This window comes from Cryptotermes secundus, unplaced genomic scaffold (genome assembly GCF_002891405.2).
Source record: "Cryptotermes secundus unplaced genomic scaffold, Csec_1.0 scaffold130, whole genome shotgun sequence".
NCBI classification, from domain to species: Eukaryota; Metazoa; Arthropoda; class Insecta; order Blattodea; family Kalotermitidae; genus Cryptotermes; species Cryptotermes secundus.
In genome coordinates this window covers 396,246-413,389 of record NW_019731216.1, presented here as the reverse complement: position 1 = coordinate 413,389, position 17,144 = coordinate 396,246, and the positions used below count along the sequence as shown (strand labels likewise).

Sequence of the window (17,144 nt, the reverse complement as noted above, 5' to 3'; positions counted from 1 at the left end):
CAATTTTTTGTAATCACATTCATTATGCTCTATGTCTGTGTTATGTATATTTCATTTTATGTTACCTAGACTTATTCCATTGATTAATTGGAACATTTGTTTTGATATGTGACACATTCTATCTAGGTAAGTCAATAAGTAAGTTACAAATGGATATAGAACTTAAATAAGAGTACTGATCTGAAAAATGCTTTTATTTCTCAGCATAATCTCCCTGTACATTGAGACACTTGTCCCATCGTTTCACAAGCCCCTGAAAACCAGCAGCATAAAATTCTTTGGGCTGCTGTCGAAACTAGGCGGTGACTTCCCTTACTACAGCTTCGTCTGGAAAATGTTCAGGAAAAGATGATGTTTAAGAGGGTCAAACAAATGGAAGTCGCTTGGAGCAAAGTCAGGGCTATATGGAGGGTGCTCAAGGACTTCCCACTTGAAATTTCACAGCGTCTCATTTGTCTTGTTGGCAGTAAGGGGACACATGTTGTCATGCAAGAGCAACATGCCTTTGGTGAGGAGTCCTGGTCGCTTCCGTTGAATGGCCTTATGAAGTTTCCTGAGGATATTACAGTAGGAGTCAGCATTTACGGTTTGTTCTCGAGGCTGGAATGCAGTCATCAGTTTCATGATCTCAGAAGACTGTGAGCAACACTTTCTTGGAGGATGGTGGCGCATTAAAACTTTTTTTTTGGCAGGCGATGCAGGATGTTTCCACTGCACTGACGAACGATTTGTCTTGGGCTGGTAATGGTGAACCCAAGACTCATCACCTGTGACATTTCATAGCATATCGTGTCCTTTATCGTGGTAGCGACTGAGATGCTGTAATGCCAGACCCATTCTTTGCATTTTGTGTTGTGGGGTCAGCATGCGCGGCACCCATCATGCAGACTTTGTGAAAATCTAACCTGTCATGCATTATGAGGTAGGCCTTGCCATGTGAACATGCCTGGTTCCGACATTAGCCCGAAGAATTTTATGCCGCTGGTTTTCAGGGGATTGTGAAACGATGGGACAAGTGCCTCAATGTACAGGGACATTATGTTGAGAAATAAAAGCATTTTTCAGATCAGTACTCTTATTTGTTTAAGTTCTACTACATGCATTTGTAACTTACTTATTGACTTACCCTTGTATATCCAATGGTTTGTGAATCTACTTCTCAACCTGTATCTGGATCTGCTTGAATTTTAAATAAAAGAACAAAAACAAGAACAATTCATTGAAACAGCTGAGATATACTGATGAATGGTTCTGGCTTCATTCTGTGTGATTCCTTCAGGCATCATGTCTGCAATATCACGCATCACCTAAAAACAATATAATTCCAATGCAACTCAGCCACTTTACAGTATTGTATCTATTTCTTAACTAAAAGTGTTGGGTATGAGCATGAGGGATGAGGCATAAAAACCGGCCCTCGCACTGCGACCTTCAATGATCTATTGTGCTTAACTGAAAATATGATTTCAACATTTAACCTACAGATCACAAATTAAACTGAGAGGATGCAACTAACAGACGCTCAAAGTTCCAGATCAAAGTGACTTTCTACTCTCTGTTTCGTGACACTCTTGGCAACTCCTTTGGAGTGTCTAGAAAAAACGTTGCCAAGGCATTGCTCCAGCAGTGGGGTGATTCCTCGCATGAAAAAGAGCCAAACTCGCCATCGTGGAGCCCAGAAACCACATCCAGGGCGTTTCCCTACAGGACCCTGGATAGAAAATATTATCAATATTGGAGGTCACTTTTCATACAATTCTTCCATTCAGTTGTGTGTGATTTCGGGCCAAGTGCCTCGGTACTGCATTTTCCAACAAACCCTGATGACAGATGAGCATGGGTGGAACTGGTGGAATATTAATTGGCAGAGGAAAATCAAAGTAAGCTCTAAAAGTTTGTGATGATGGTAAATTGTTACAATTAATATGTTGTTGGACATTATCCATCATCTTGTCTATTCTTAAAAAAAAAAAAACATCCTGTTTCTCTTAAAAACAATGTTTCAGGGACTGGATTCTGTCCCCATCTTCAGGTAAAACCTAGATAGGAGATAGGGGCTAGCTCTGTCTATTGGACCCAACTGAGTAGGTTTTACCTGAAGACAGGAACAGAATCCAGTCCCCAAAACGTTGTTTTTAAGAGAAACAGGATGTTTTTTTTTAAGAATAGACAAGATGATGGATAATGTCCAACAACACATTAATTGAAAATCAAAGTGCTTAGAGAAAAACTGGCCCAATGTCATCTGGCCACTACGTATCCCATGCAGACCCCAGGACTAAATTCAGACCCATATAGTGGTGTCTCCACCTTATCATGGTGAGGGGGTTTGAGTATGCCAAGGACCCTGTGAGCTATACCAGTGGTAGCGTAGCTAATGGCCTCCCTTGCTGGACAGGTCAAAGGGTAGGCATCAGATGAAAAGAGACACCAAAAACTGATGCAGGAAGCAGAGTCATCAGCAGCGACTTGAAGCACAGAGCAAATGATGCTCGAGATGGTTCAAGTTCATATAGCAACAGGCGTGAGCAGGCTGTTGTACTGCAATGTGGAAAGCAAATGGAAAAACTACCACATTATCACTTTTCCTGGATAGTCTCTTTCCAAAAACAGAGATACCATGTATGCAAGATCCAGAAGACGAGGAAGAAGACGTAAGAAGATGTTGGATGACCTTGGGGACAGAAGAGGATATTTTTATTTGAAGGAGAAAGCTCTATATCGCATTAAGTGGAGGAACTGTTTTGGAAGAGACTGGACCTGTCGTCTGACAGATTACTGATGAATGAATAGTGAGAAGCTAACAACTAACCACCTGATCTATGACACAGCCTTCTTATACAGCTACACAGTTCACATACCATTATGAGATACTATATGTGAGTTCACTACTGTACAACACTGCTACAACTGTCAAGGTTATTTTGTACTGATTCAGTTATCATGGTATGATTGTGTGAATGATTAAATGGAAGTGCTGTGGGGTATCCCCTGTACACACACAGTGGGACACAGAAGAACTACAAACACCACAGTCAGCAGCTAAAGTTTTCAGCTGTAATTCTAAGTGAGCAATCAGAGCTCTGCTTGCTGCCTGCCCAGGGTATTTTGCTTTGCTTACTCTTCAACCCTAAGGTGGGGGTAACATGTTCCTTCAAATTCAGCTGACTTTCACCACACTAAACAGAACTGTGGAAGACAATAGCTGCAAACAATGGGGTGGGACTTCACCTCACCTCGTCAAAGCATCTACCCAATGAACAGATTCATGTTCAGACTGGACAAGAGTATTAACTAGTGACTCACAGTATTGAAGCAATAGCAGATTAGGTGCTTAAGATCTTTGCACATCCATATCTGCCTCATCACTTTGTACTTGTAGCGATACATTCCTGTGAGTTGCCCCACACGTGCAAAGATGTACTGAATACAATCTGCCAGCTGGAATGCATCCACATTGTTCAAGAGGTACTGGACATGCGAATCAACATCGACTTTGTCAAATGCAAGATCTCACGACACAGATGGAAATCTGAAAATAAAAAAATCACTTATAGGTAAACCCTGATACATTCAAACCCGTGATCCCAGTCGAGTTTTGAAAGACTTTTTGCATGTCTATTGATGGCTCTCATTGGGTTGGCGACAGTGACATTGTGCATTGCGCACTGCGCGCAGGCACCATAATTTCTACCTCTGTTCATGTGCAGAAGTGAGAAGGGGTGTGAGAGATTTTGATCTTGTAATAGGCAGCAGTTATTTCCAGTAATAATAGGTCGACTATTGGTGAGAAAATGTATGGGCTGATGAAAGCAGCCCTGAGATTTTCATCATTTAAAAAGATTACTGACCTGCTGAAACAAGCACTATACCTGGGAAATACCATTGCCGGACGAACAAAACAGCAGTTTTAAAGAACACTGTGGCATTTACATTTATTTTCACTTCATGGATCCAAGAAGAAGAATCTTTTCACCAGCAAATTGGACTTAAATTTGAGAAACTAGTGAAATGCTATATTTGGAGCACTGCCTAGTATGGGGCGGAAACTTGGACACTTAGGGCAGTAGATCAGAAACACCTGGAAAGCTTTGAAATGTGGTGATGGAGAAGATCAGTTGGACCAATTATGTGAGAAATGAAGAAGTGTTATTTAGAGTCAGTGAGCACAGGAATATCCTACACGAAATAAGAAAATGGAAGGCTAATTGGATTGGTCATATCTTACGCGGTAACTGCCTTTTAAGAGAATTTATTGAGGAAAGATAGAGGGGCCAATAGAAGTGACCAGAAGATGAGGAAGAAGACATAAGAAGATGCTGGATGACCTTGGGGACATAAGAGGATATTTTCATTTGAAGGAGAAAGCTCTAGATCGCATCAGGTGGAGGAACTGTTTTGGAAGAGACTGTGGACCTGTCGTCTTGACAGATTACAGATGAATGAATGAATGAATGGATCCAATCACCTCCCCATAGGGCTGGATATAAAATATGTCACACATCATACGTCCTTGGTCCAATAAAGTATATAATCAGGTCTCACGCATACAGCGCAAGTTGTGAAGACAACACATGGGCCATGGAAAAACCACTGTCACATTCGACCCTAAACAAAATCCCTCATGTAAGATCTGAGGTTTTTACAGCAGTGACTATGAAGAGACCAGTCTTCTGGGATGTGGCTCTGTGTACATATTGTGTTAACCTACGTTTTGGAGGAACGTATCGCCTCCATCTTCAGGGCAGAAGAAAATACACAAGCGAAGAACCAGTCTGAGCAGGTGCAAATAGACTAATAATTATGATGGAGGCGATACGTTCCTCTGAAACGTCGGTTAACACAATATCTACATAGCACCACATCCCAGGTGACTGCTCTCTTCAAAATCCCTCATATTTCCAACCATGACAACTCTATGCTGCGCAATTGCACACCTCGCCATTCCACGTATAAGTACATTGACCAGTCATATCATCAAAATAATTTCACTGTAACATATTAAAATTCATTACAAACATGGACATCATACATACTGCCAGACTTACAGCAAGCAAGTCTCAACAACGTATAATACAAGCACACAGACCATTTATTAACACTTTTAACATTTGAGCCCCTTGCATGCTCGATAAATTCAACAGAATAAAATCAGCTGCTTTGCAAATAATTTTGTAAAACAAACCTACATTGATTTTTATCGTTTTTAAAGCTGAGATATTTGATGGCTGAGTGTTAAATTGCTTGACGCCTGAATACTACACTCCTCTCTGATAACAATAAATTTTCTGCAAGATAGTGCGCAGCTTAGTGCATTATTAGAAACTTATAACTTGATAAATAGTTACATCTTCAACAAGAGTCACAAAAACTCAGTATCATTAATAGATGTTATGATAACTGATAAGCTATACTGTAAAAACTTAACGGAAGTGTTAGATTTGGGGTATTCAGATCATTTTGCACAGATATTACATATAAAGGTAACTAAGCCTAAAACAAGATGGAAAAAAATTACAAGAAGACAGTTTTCAGTAGGAATATACAAGAATGCAACCATCTACTTGAGATGGAATCCTGGGAAGATGTTCTTTTATATGATGAAGTAAATACCTCTTAAAATACTTTTTTGAACAGATTTTTGTACTATTTTGAAAGAGCTTTTCCTTTAAAGACAGTTTATAAGAAAAACTGTAATTAGATTAAATGGATTACCCAGGGGATAAAGGTTTCAAGTCAGAAAATGAGACTTTTAAACACTTTAAAGAAAAATACAAATTTTTCAAATCATGTATTAGAATACATTAATAGATATCAGAAAATCTATAAAAGGGTTATAACAGAAGCTAAAAGAAAAGAATGTGATGGGTTTATGTTAAGTTCACATAACAAAACAAAGGAAATTTGACAAATAATAAATAAAGAAACTGGAAGTTCTCGGCAGGGCGACTATATAACTAGTTTAAACAATGGAAGTGAGGAAACATCAAATCCACAAAAAATGGCAGACATGTTAAATTCCTTTTTTATTGAACATGCTAATATCTTTTACTGAATAATATAAACCATTCTCCAGTACAAACCTCACAACAGAGGATTCAATATCAAATGTACACAATGTTTTGGCTCCCTATTACCGAAACTGAAATAGAGAGGGTAATAAAAAATCTAAAGGTAAACCATCTGCAGGCTTTGATGAATATTTAGCCAAGAGATGTTCACATTACATGAAGAAACCTTTAGTACATATTTTCAATGCCTCTTTAAAATCGAGGGTCTTTCCGGATAAGATGAAAATAGCTAAAGTAAGACCACTGAATAAAAAAGGGGAAAGACAGGAAGTTTGTAATTACAGGCCAATATCAGTTTTCTCCAAAATACTAGAAAAATTGGTGTATAACAGGTTGATATCCTTTGTAACAAAATATACCATATTAACAGAAGTGCAGAATGATTTAGGAATAACAAATCGACAGAAACAGCTTCCCAGACCTTCATTGAGAGTATACAGGAGGCGACGGATAGACGGTTTCATGTTATAGGAATATTTTTTGACTTGACAAAGGCATATGATGTGATAGACCACAATGTATTACTAGATAAATTAAATTACTATGGGATCCAGGGGGTTACTAATTTATGGTTTGAATCTTATTTATCTCACCGAGTACAATTTGTTGAAATAAATCACCTGAATAAAAACATCATCCAAAATATATATTTCATTTCATTTCATATATCAACCTTGAGAGAAACAATACATGGGGTAACACAGGGGTTAATTCTGAGACCACTACTGTTTCTTCTGTATATAAATGATCTCCCACTAAATGTACAAGGTGCAGAAATGGTATTGTTTGCAGATGATATTAATGTACTTGTTACTGATAAAGATAAAGATGTAGCTCAACAGAAAATAAATAAGATCATGAAACAGATTGAAACATGGTTTCAGGTAAATAACATTTTAACAAATATTAAAAATCAGCTGCTATGTCATTCCATCTTAGTAAAGAGAGGTTTGTCGTTAGACCGCAGATACTCTATAACAGTGCTGTCCAACGTTCTTATGTACTCGGGCACAATTCACTGATGCCTATGGAGGTGCGGGCGCCGCCACCACACACTACTACTACTACTACTACTACTAATAATAATAATAATAAAATTGTTCGAAAATATTTAACAGTACTTAGACGTTAAAAAATGTCTCGTCTTACAATTTGAATTAATATTAAAAATCGGCTCAATTATATGTGGTTACGGAGGGCGCCGCGTTGGACATGTCTGCTCTATAACAACTTGGAAACTGCTTACTCATCGGAACTGAGATTTTTAGGTATAGATTATAGAAAACCTTAAATGGAATACCCACATCCAGTCATTATTTAAAGTATGTTACAAAAACGTAACATTATGAAACACATTTCTGTATGCTTGTAATATAATACAGTGATTGACAATATGTCTTAAGACGACATTTCCAAAAGAACAGATTGGAAATTTTGAAGTCACTTACCCACGCCGATTGTGAATGTGAATACGTTGAACCAAACGCCCAGAAAGCGAGGGCAAATTCGAAACCGATACGTAAACAAAACAAAACAAAAACTGTATTTAAGCAAATAAATAAGTATTTCTATAGCGTTATAAACAACTTTTAATCCTAAATTTGCAACAGATAAACATTCTAAACGCTCTAAACATCCTAAACGTTCTAAACCACTATACCACTCTGATTCTGCGCGTGAAACCTCCTAATGTACAAGATACCAACGTAAACCCTGTCCGTTGGACTGCGCGGATTTCAACAGGTAAATCGGTAGTACCAATTATCAAACAAGTGTGGTACGTGCGATGAACACTGGTAATAACGCGAATGATTTGGTTAACGAAAGTGAGGTTATGTATGTGTTGAATTGAAATTCATATTTGTTAACAGTGAGCTGGCCGGAGATATTTTGAACAAATTACAACAACCGCATAAGACTTCGCTTTGAGTGGAACAAAATCAACCGGGGCAGGTACAGTAGGCCAATCAGTGGACGATGTGCCTAATGGACCCAACTAGACTCCAACCCCCACTATGCGAATTTAAGATTTAAAAATTTGTCTAAAACATCTCTCAGGGTACATCATGCCTTGAGTAGGCAAACTTATTGAAGATATGCCCTGTGTGTTCAGCGAGATCTCACATATGATGACAGGATGTAGTGATTTCATCATAACTAATCCCACATCACTATGTAACACTGCAACCCTGAGAGACAAGTAAAGACTGTTGCTGGGTTGTAATTTACAGTTGTGTAATATTTCATTTGGCTTGCTGACAGATGTGAAGGACCTACAGCAGCACATTATTAGACTTGATTCTGAGGAGAGTGGGCATAGCACCTTGTTGAAATAGTATATTACTGATGTTTTGAGGTAACTAGCTCTCTCCTTACATATCACTGAAGACGAAATATTTGTGATTTTCACCATTTTATTGTGGTGCTCTATATAGATGATTACAAGGACATCCATACAGCCTATTGCCATTGATGGGCCCCCACAATAAGCAAGGAGCGTCTAGAACTCACTTTACCACCACACATTCCTGTTTCCTGCTGCACAGAAATTCTTAAGGAATTTTATCTTTAAAGGTTTGTGTCCTTTTAAGTGCCAATTAATGAGAATGTTGTTTGGAAATGTAAAATCAGAAAATTACTATCACTATGACCTTATTCCATAGAGCAGTTGTTCCCGAGATGCTGAGAAATAGTTCCTCTACTAATTAAGAAACTTTCTGCACTTTATGAAATCCATAAGTTTATTACTATGTAGCCCACCACTGGTCCCTGTTCTGTCAGGACTCATTTTTTAGCATACTTTTCTTATTTTGAAATAAAAAGACTCATCACTGTATCGTCTGCATCACCCCCTAACTCTGAAAGCCAGAAGAGTGCAGTCAGAGATTAGGTCTTTGAACTCTCTGGCTTCTGCATGCTGAGACTGTTAACCATGATCCAGGGAAGGGTTATTTTCTTGACTTTGGGTTGGACTGCAGAGAAAACACCGCCTCCAACAGTTCCTCTACTATTAGTCTGCTTTCCCTGTGTCTGTTTATATGCCTCTTATCATTCCCAGGCAGTGGCCCAGTAAATACCTGCCTGTGGCAATGAATACACACGCAGTAGAATTGTTGGACACACAGTTTTCTCTGTGGTCCATGTCATATCAAAGGAAAGTAGGCATTTCTTCCCAAAACTTATTGTATTATTATCCTTTTAAGTTTGGGTCTTGCAAATGGTCTCTTTCCTTCAAGTTTTCAGGACATATATGCATCCTCTTGTCCTCCATACATTACACATCCAAACTATTTCATCTCCCTAATAAAATCAGGCAAGGAATACAAATTATGAAGCTCATTATTATGCAGTTTTCTCCAGCCTCCCATCATTTCCTCCCTCTTTGGGACAAATATTCTCAGCACCCTGTTCCCAAACACTTTTGGCCTATAATTTTCCCATAGCCTTTAAATAATGGATTGAGTTTATTTATATAATTTTAAGCATTTTATTAAAAATGCTGTATCTAATACACTTTTTATGATAAAGGAATGGAATTAACTTTGTTTCTGTCAGCAAATAACACAGTGTCACGTATTGTAAGAGTTGAAAATGTTTAGACAAAAAAGACTGTTTTATGCACCTTGTACCAAAAAGAGTTCACCACTTGTTCACAAAGTGGTTCTGCATTATAAAATCATTCCTGCACATAATACTTGATATACTTCCTCAGTCTCTTGTGTCATAAAACAGCTGGAATGTAACAACCAAAATTTATTCAAATCTTTGCTACACGCTTCAGATATTCAACTCTGTTAACTAAATGGACAAAAGTGATAGTATGTTTAATTTTGATTCAGACTGTTGCGCAGAAGATGAAGCTCATGACTGGGACTATGAAGAACTCTTGCAAGCATCATCATGGGGAGTCCCATACAAAGACAAAATTGAGTTAGATGGCGCCAGGATGAAGTGCGCACACATGCACACACACACACACATGAGTGACTTGTGCTGAGTACAAATCCCACAAATCTGGGGGCAATAAGTTGCTATGAAACAATGGCATCCTTAAATACATTCCTGTAATGCAAAAAATAAAAACATTACCAATACACATTTCATGTTTTCATGTACAAAAACCACAGTTAATGTGTAAATCCCAATTTATCATGTATCAGAAGACTTTTCTGAATCATACTGTCAAATATGCTGTCACTGCAGATGACTTAAGCAGACATGATCATTTTCAAACACTGAAACTTTTCTACCATTTAATTTATGCCAAAATTTACCTAAGAATGAACCAATAGTAAGTTTAATTAATTAATGACTGACTGCAACGTCTAGAGATTGATGATATTCACGAGATCCTAAATCTGAAGAATGCCTACACTGAGATTTCTCAGCCCCTCGAAACAGATCACAGCTACATCTTTCATCACTGCCCTACCATCTTATGGTAATGTAATCTGCACAGGTGAAAAAGCATTGCTAACAGAAATGTAAGGTACACCGATCTCTTTATTCCTGACCACATGTAAATATGGTTGTGTTGTGCATTTAGCACTTTCCATTCAAAAGGGTCTAGGTTCAATTTTTACCCTGAACATTACCTATCCTTAGGCTTTGTAATTTTCCTCAATTCCTAGTCTTGTCACTCCAGACAAATGTTAGGATAGTACCTAGATATGCCACATCCTTTCCAATTCATAATTCGTTATCCTACCACTGAACATTGTTTTCGGTTTATTTAATGATGCTGCCAGCAGCTCAAACTGGTGTCTAATGTCAGAGTGAAGAATGATTAACCGAAAAATGTGTGAAAGGAAGTGGCTGTAGCCTCTTCTAAAGCACCATCCTGGCATTAACCTGGATGGACTGAGAAAAAACATGGAAAAACCTGTCAAGACAGACTCTATTCCAGGTGAGATATGAACAAAATACTGAATACAAGTCAAACCTCAGCTAACTTGCTTGGTCACAGTATACTGTTTGGGCTACTGACATAGTTGAACAAATAATTACAAAAAATAAAAATTTACTATAGAACCTACATTCATAAATGCCATTAAAAAACAAACTCTGAGGTTAGAGACCGCAAGTGAACTATATTAACAGAGCGACCGCCGCTTGTTGGTGAAGTTAGTGCCAACTTTAGTGGATAGAGGATGTTGCATGTTCAGCGCAACAAATCCCCATGGCCGTTAATTTTGGTTTTCTAGACTGGAGCACCTGTTTCCTTGACATAACTCCTGAATTATCCTCATGAGGCTGAGTGGAACCCATTCCAGACCAACCACTTCTCAGAAAATCTGGTAGCACTGGGAATTGAACCTGGACTTCTGGATCAGTAGCCAGGAACTCTGACCACTAGAACAGAGAGATGGTCTACATAAAGGCCATCTCTTAAGCAAAATAAAAATTAACCTATTTCAGTAACACTGTTATAATAAAGCCTGAGAACATCTGAACACATGTTTTGACATTCATTTGGATAGGAAACAGAATTAATGTTTGGAATTCAGATTAATTTCATGCCATGCTTCTGAAAGGACTCGCATCCAGAATCCTTGAGGCCCCACTTTGACGTTTCGTTTGATGTTACGTTCTCTCATTCTCCAGGTCATTCTGTGTTCTGTCTCTCTGCAACCAATTTGGGGGGGGGAAACAAACACATGCCTATGATGTCAGAATGTAAACAATGGTGGGTTGCTGTTCCCCAGTGCACATACAGTTAACTCCCATATTCAGAAAATATTCTTCTGATCCCAGACAAAGCCCAAAGCATCCAGATTTCTCACGCAAATGGCAAAAATTTTCAAATATGAGTTACTTCAGGAACAATGCTGTCATGTGCCCTTATTCACCCACTTCACAGTAGTTCTCCCAGCTGTTACTAACAGACCTCCCTCTTGCACGTGCTATTACAGTCATACTGAAACACAGAGATCAGTTGATTTGTGAGTGCATTAGAGTATATTGAAAATTTTTCGCCTATCAATCCACTTTGTCTTCTAATATGGCACCCAAACTGAACTAAAGTCAAAACATGTTGTATTGACTTCAAAAACATGTATTGGAAATATTAAAGGACTGAGAAAGGGTGAAGACTGCAAGAAGACTGAGCCCTCTGTTTTCCTTTTGCACCTGGCACACCTCATTTCCCATACTTCGTGAATTTCAACTCGTATTCATTATACTGTAATTTCCTCACGTTTGCCTGCTATCATTAATTATTACTGCACAACTGTTCTGTTTATTTAATGTCACTTTATCACAGTTATATAAAGTAAGTATTATAAGATGGTGAACAGTTTCTTGATGTAACCCACTGTTATTGAAAACGTTGGTTATGTGTAATAAAAGCCCTTACCCCAATGATTTCACTGCTTCTTTCCCTCTGCAAATCATCTTTTGAACTTGCGTTAATGTTCAAACTTTAATGTGACTCTACCGTTGCAAAACTAATCACTTTACAGTCGGAACTTATTTTCCCTTACATTTCATTAGCCCTAAAACATTCAGTGGTCTGTCCACTCTATATACAAAATGACCAGTTACAGTTTTCATTATTTTATATATTGAAAATTTTGTCTTATGCTTTGTGAAATCAAAAGCATTCATAGAGGTGAACGTTTAGATTGCTATATTCAGAGTACAACCTCCACCCAAAGGATGGGGCCTATGGACCACAAGGGACAAAAGAGATGTCCCCAGAAACTATAAGCAAAGAAAGCTACAGGGTTAGCCCACTGCACAATATCACAGTTGCACATCCCTCTCCAAGCAAACTGTTTTTTTTTATGGTCTATTTAACAATGCTGTCTATCACCAAAGATTTTTGTGTCTGGTTTTGGGTTCCTCCTCCTGGGTCACTACCTTAATATAGTGGGAGGTTTTTGTGTACTGGTCACCCGAAGACAGCCATGCTGCTGGGTACATAAGCTCCTGGTAGGATCACCCATACCAGATAAGTCAAATGGTAAGGTCCAGATGAAAGGGTGGCCCCTGGTCCTTCAGGATAGGGGTTCAGCATGAGGCTAATAATCTACTATCACAAAACAATGTGTGTAAACAAACATGACGGCTGCCAAATGGAAAATTCTGAGAAATGGCTGAGTAAAGGGTTATAAGGACAGTGAGTTGTATCTCACTGCTTTGAATGTCTTAAGTTTATTCTTGACATAAGGATTAAGTCAAATGAAATTGGAATTGGAGAAATATAACACTGTCATTGCAGCAGTTCAATAAAATGAATGGAAAAGTGAGGGAATAACAGATGTAGGGTACTTACTACATTTTATAGTAAAAGTATGGATAATTAATATATCAATACCATTCATATCAATGACTAATGAGAAGGCTGAAACTTGGGTTAAAATATCAGAATATCCTCACAGTACTTCAGAATCAGTGCATAGCAGGTGAAGCCATTCAAGTGTGTTGGGTGGTGTACGTGGGGCACTCTACCAAAAAGTGGGTCAGACACAGGAGGCGTACGCGGAAGGTGGGCTCCCAGACAGGTGACTGACTTGCATCCAGTTAGGATGGTGTTACGGCCCAAATTTGAGATTAGAGCTTGTATGGTATTACCCAAATGTTAGAGACTTGCGAAAAGCGTTTCGCAGTTCTTACAGTAATTTGTAAACACCAGGACTGGCAATTAGGTTAAGAATGTGGAGTCTCAGCAAGTATGTGGATACGCCAAGCAAGACACTTGCCTCACTCGGTCACTCGGTAATCGAGAGAGACCGCATACACAGCAATAAGACGCAAGGGGTCCGCCCACAACCACCCATGAGAGCCAATGAGGAGGTGATTATGAGGACTGAGGACACTGAGGGGGAGTTACCTACCTCTGTCGTCAACGCTGAATCAGCGAAATAAAATCATAAATTAGGGAATTTCGGGGGATTTGGATCATGTTCTATCACAGAATATTCAGTTGTCAGCCGGAGGCTCTCGGCGACATGTATACCATAAGAGGGTGGATGACGGCAGTAATCTACATGTGTATTGCAAGTAAGTCTCTTTGCTCATATACGCCATGCTGTTAAATGTTATTGTGTATAAAAGTGTTAGTGTGAGATGTTCAGACAGCCTCTAGTGTACCGAGTGAGAGCCTGGGTAGAACGGGGTAGGACAGGGTAGTAATGAATGTACAGTAGCAGACGAGGATAGGAGATACAGTCCAAGGCAACTCCCCTCCTCCGACAAAGATGGTAGAAATAGCTCAGTAAGAAGTGTGATGTAAGCAGACCAAATTAGGTCCTTTCCTTAATGTAATTAGTAGTGTAAATAGACAGTGTACATAGGGGAAAATGTATGCAAGGAGTTCTGATTCTCCCGTTAGTAACCATCCTGTCCTCACCCGATCCCAAGCTTCCCTAATCAAGACCGCCGTTGGCAGCCGAGTGCAACGAAGATGTTAGGAAAAGAGTAACAACCGCCTAAAGTACTTATAGTTTCTCACCCCCTCCCCCTGAGGTGTAACAGATGGCCTCATCAAGACATGAGACAACAAGACATGCACCAGTGATTCACCTCCCTTAACTTGTAGTCTGGGTATTTTCCCAGTCCTGTTCAGTGTGAACAAACAGACTGACAAACAAACAAACCCCATGGTGTTAGTCCACACGTGAACTATACTGACCAAGCAACCACCACTTGTCGGTGAAGTTAGTGCCAACTTTAATGGATAGAGGGTGTCACGTGGTCAGTGCAACAAATCCCAACGGCCGTTAATTTCGGTTTTCTAGACCTATTTCCTCCAAATAGATCCTCAATTATTCGCATGAGGCTGAGTGGACCCTGTTCCAGACCCACTACTTCTCAGAAAATCTGGTAGCGCCAGGAATCGAACCCGGGACCTCAGGACCTGTAGTCAGGAACTGTGACCACTAGACAACAGAGGAGGTGTCCTATGTCCAAATTTGAAGCACAAGGTATCAAGTTAACCTGGACAGTCACATCTCTGGCAACAGCATCAGCTGCATCATTGCCATAACCTGGTATTCAGGATAAAGTATTGTTAGAACCCTATTTAAAAAGTGAATGCACAACTCTGAGTTGGGTAAGGTCGGGGAATTACAAGCCTTGAACTGCATAGGTTCACAAAAGCCAAACATGGGTCCCTATCCTGCGCCAGATGAATAGAATCCACATCCCAATCCCAAAAGTTCCATTTCAATGTTATCCTCCCATCTCTGCCTAGCTCTTTCCAATGGTGTCCTTCCACTCAGGTTCACACTTCTCATATGTCTCACCCGCCTCATCCTTCTTTTGATGACACTAATATCCGGTGGAGAATACTAATTATGAAACTCTTCATTACACAGATTCCTCCAGCCTCCTGTTACTTCCTCTCTGGTGGACCCAAATACTCTTCTCAGGTAACAGGGATTCCTCCAGCCTCCTGTTACTTCCTCTCTGGTAGGCCCAAATACTCTCCTCAGGTAACAGGGATTCCTCCAGCCTCTTGTTACTTCCTCTCTGTTAGGCCCAAACACTCTCCTCAGGTAACAGGGATTCCTCCAGCCTCCTGTTACTTCCTCTCTGGTAGGCCCAAATATTCTCCTCAGGTAACAGGGTACTTCACTCAACAATTTGTCGTACAGTGAAAAGCCCATTTATAGGTTTTTGTGAGGAGCACTGATCTAAACATGAAACTGAGAAAAACCTTAAATGGAGGCAAATTAACACTGACAATATTAATATTGACTTTGATCACTGAACTGAATGTTAAATGTTGGAATACCTTAAACTGAAGAACATTAAATGGGAGTTCCACTGTGCAAACGTGTAAAGGGGCTGCAGTCAACAGCAGAGCCCAGTCATAATGGTGGGCTATATCGAATGAGCTGCTGGGGCCTCTCATTACTGGTACACAGCTGGGGAGGAAAACTTGAGTTGAATATCCTGCATGGCATTTCTTCACTTAGAAAGTGATGTCATCCATTTCTTTTGTCCAGGAATGTCAACAATTACTAATAATATCAACAATCTGTGATGTGTACAACACAATAAATTTAGGCAAACATCCTTCTTGAAGTATATTATTCACAGACTTTAAATTCAATGTAACTTGAATTTCCAAATATCTTTAGCACAGACTCATGACTGTAAAGTCTAATCCACCAACAAATAGTATTTGTGATTGTCTGTTCTTGTGTATAAGACAACTCATGGATTTAAAAACATTAATGACATTATATTACATCATCAGTATGCAAGTACAAGGTAGCCATTTATTTAAAACAAGAATTTGTAAAAGCAGGTGCTCTGTTATGCAGAAGAAAAATAATATATAAGTATTGATGGTCCAGTATAATCATGCAGAACTCTGGGCCAGACTGTTTATATTCTGGATGCTGTACATATTTTTTCTCCCAAAACAATGTATATCAAATGGCATACAGCACTCAGCACATCACATTCTTCCAGCTATCCTTAAATTTTGCAAGCTGACCACATAAATAAACTGGGCATTATAATTGTATGCATCCGATATGATACATACCTTTAGTACAAGGAACCATCCTGCATAGTGGGCTGAAAAGAAAAGGACACGGGAGATTCATGCATGTTTCTCGGTTCAAAGTCACTAAGCTTCATTACCAAGCACTTTCTCCAAGGCGTCAGCCTGTCAGGCATATGATGGCAGATTTTGTCACAAAATTAAGTAATGAATCGTGGGACAATGTATTTGACAGCAATAATATTGATTCTAAATTTAATTGCTTTCTGAACACATACTTTCACATATTCAAGCTTTCCCTTAAAAATAGTCAAAAATGAAAATAAAAACAAATCCACCTGGATAACAATTGGAATAAAAACTTCATGTAAACACAAAAGACAACTATATTTGGCCAGTAGGGACAGTAATGATCCAAGACTAAAAAGTCACTACAAAATGTACTGTAAAATTTTGTCAAAAGTCATTAAAGAAGCCAAACAGAATAACTATAACAGCCAAATTCTAAAATCAAACAATAAAATTAAAACCACCTGGGATATTGTGAAAGTTGAATCAGGAAAGAAATCTGTTAATGAAGACGTACAAAGTTTGAATATTGAAGGGAAGTCCAC

The 17,144-nt window shown here is 39.0% G+C and overlaps 3 long non-coding RNA genes across 4 annotated transcripts; 1 reads left to right on the top strand and 2 right to left on the bottom strand.

Moving 5' to 3' along the window:
• Window positions 1-853: 853 nt before the first annotated feature.
• Window positions 854-7,808, bottom strand: LOC117282468. The gene is made up of 3 exons (XR_004513208.1): window positions 7,520-7,808; window positions 3,307-3,532; window positions 854-1,307 (listed from the first exon to the last, which is right to left on the bottom strand). It is a non-coding gene; the product is annotated as an uncharacterized LOC117282468 (long non-coding RNA).
• An 18-nt stretch (window positions 7,809-7,826) lies between these two features.
• On the top strand, window positions 7,827-10,167 carry LOC111866408. Of its 2 annotated transcripts, XR_002843135.1 has the most exons (3): window positions 7,827-8,024; window positions 8,507-8,645; window positions 9,911-10,167. It is a non-coding gene; the product is annotated as an uncharacterized LOC111866408 (long non-coding RNA). The 2 variants fall into 2 exon arrangements; XR_002843134.1 differs by having other exon boundaries at window positions 7,827-8,645.
• On the bottom strand, window positions 9,974-13,881 carry LOC117282467. The gene is made up of 2 exons (XR_004513207.1): window positions 11,286-13,881; window positions 9,974-10,133 (listed from the first exon to the last, which is right to left on the bottom strand). It is a non-coding gene; the product is annotated as an uncharacterized LOC117282467 (long non-coding RNA).
• Between the last annotated feature and the right edge of the window lie 3,263 nt (window positions 13,882-17,144).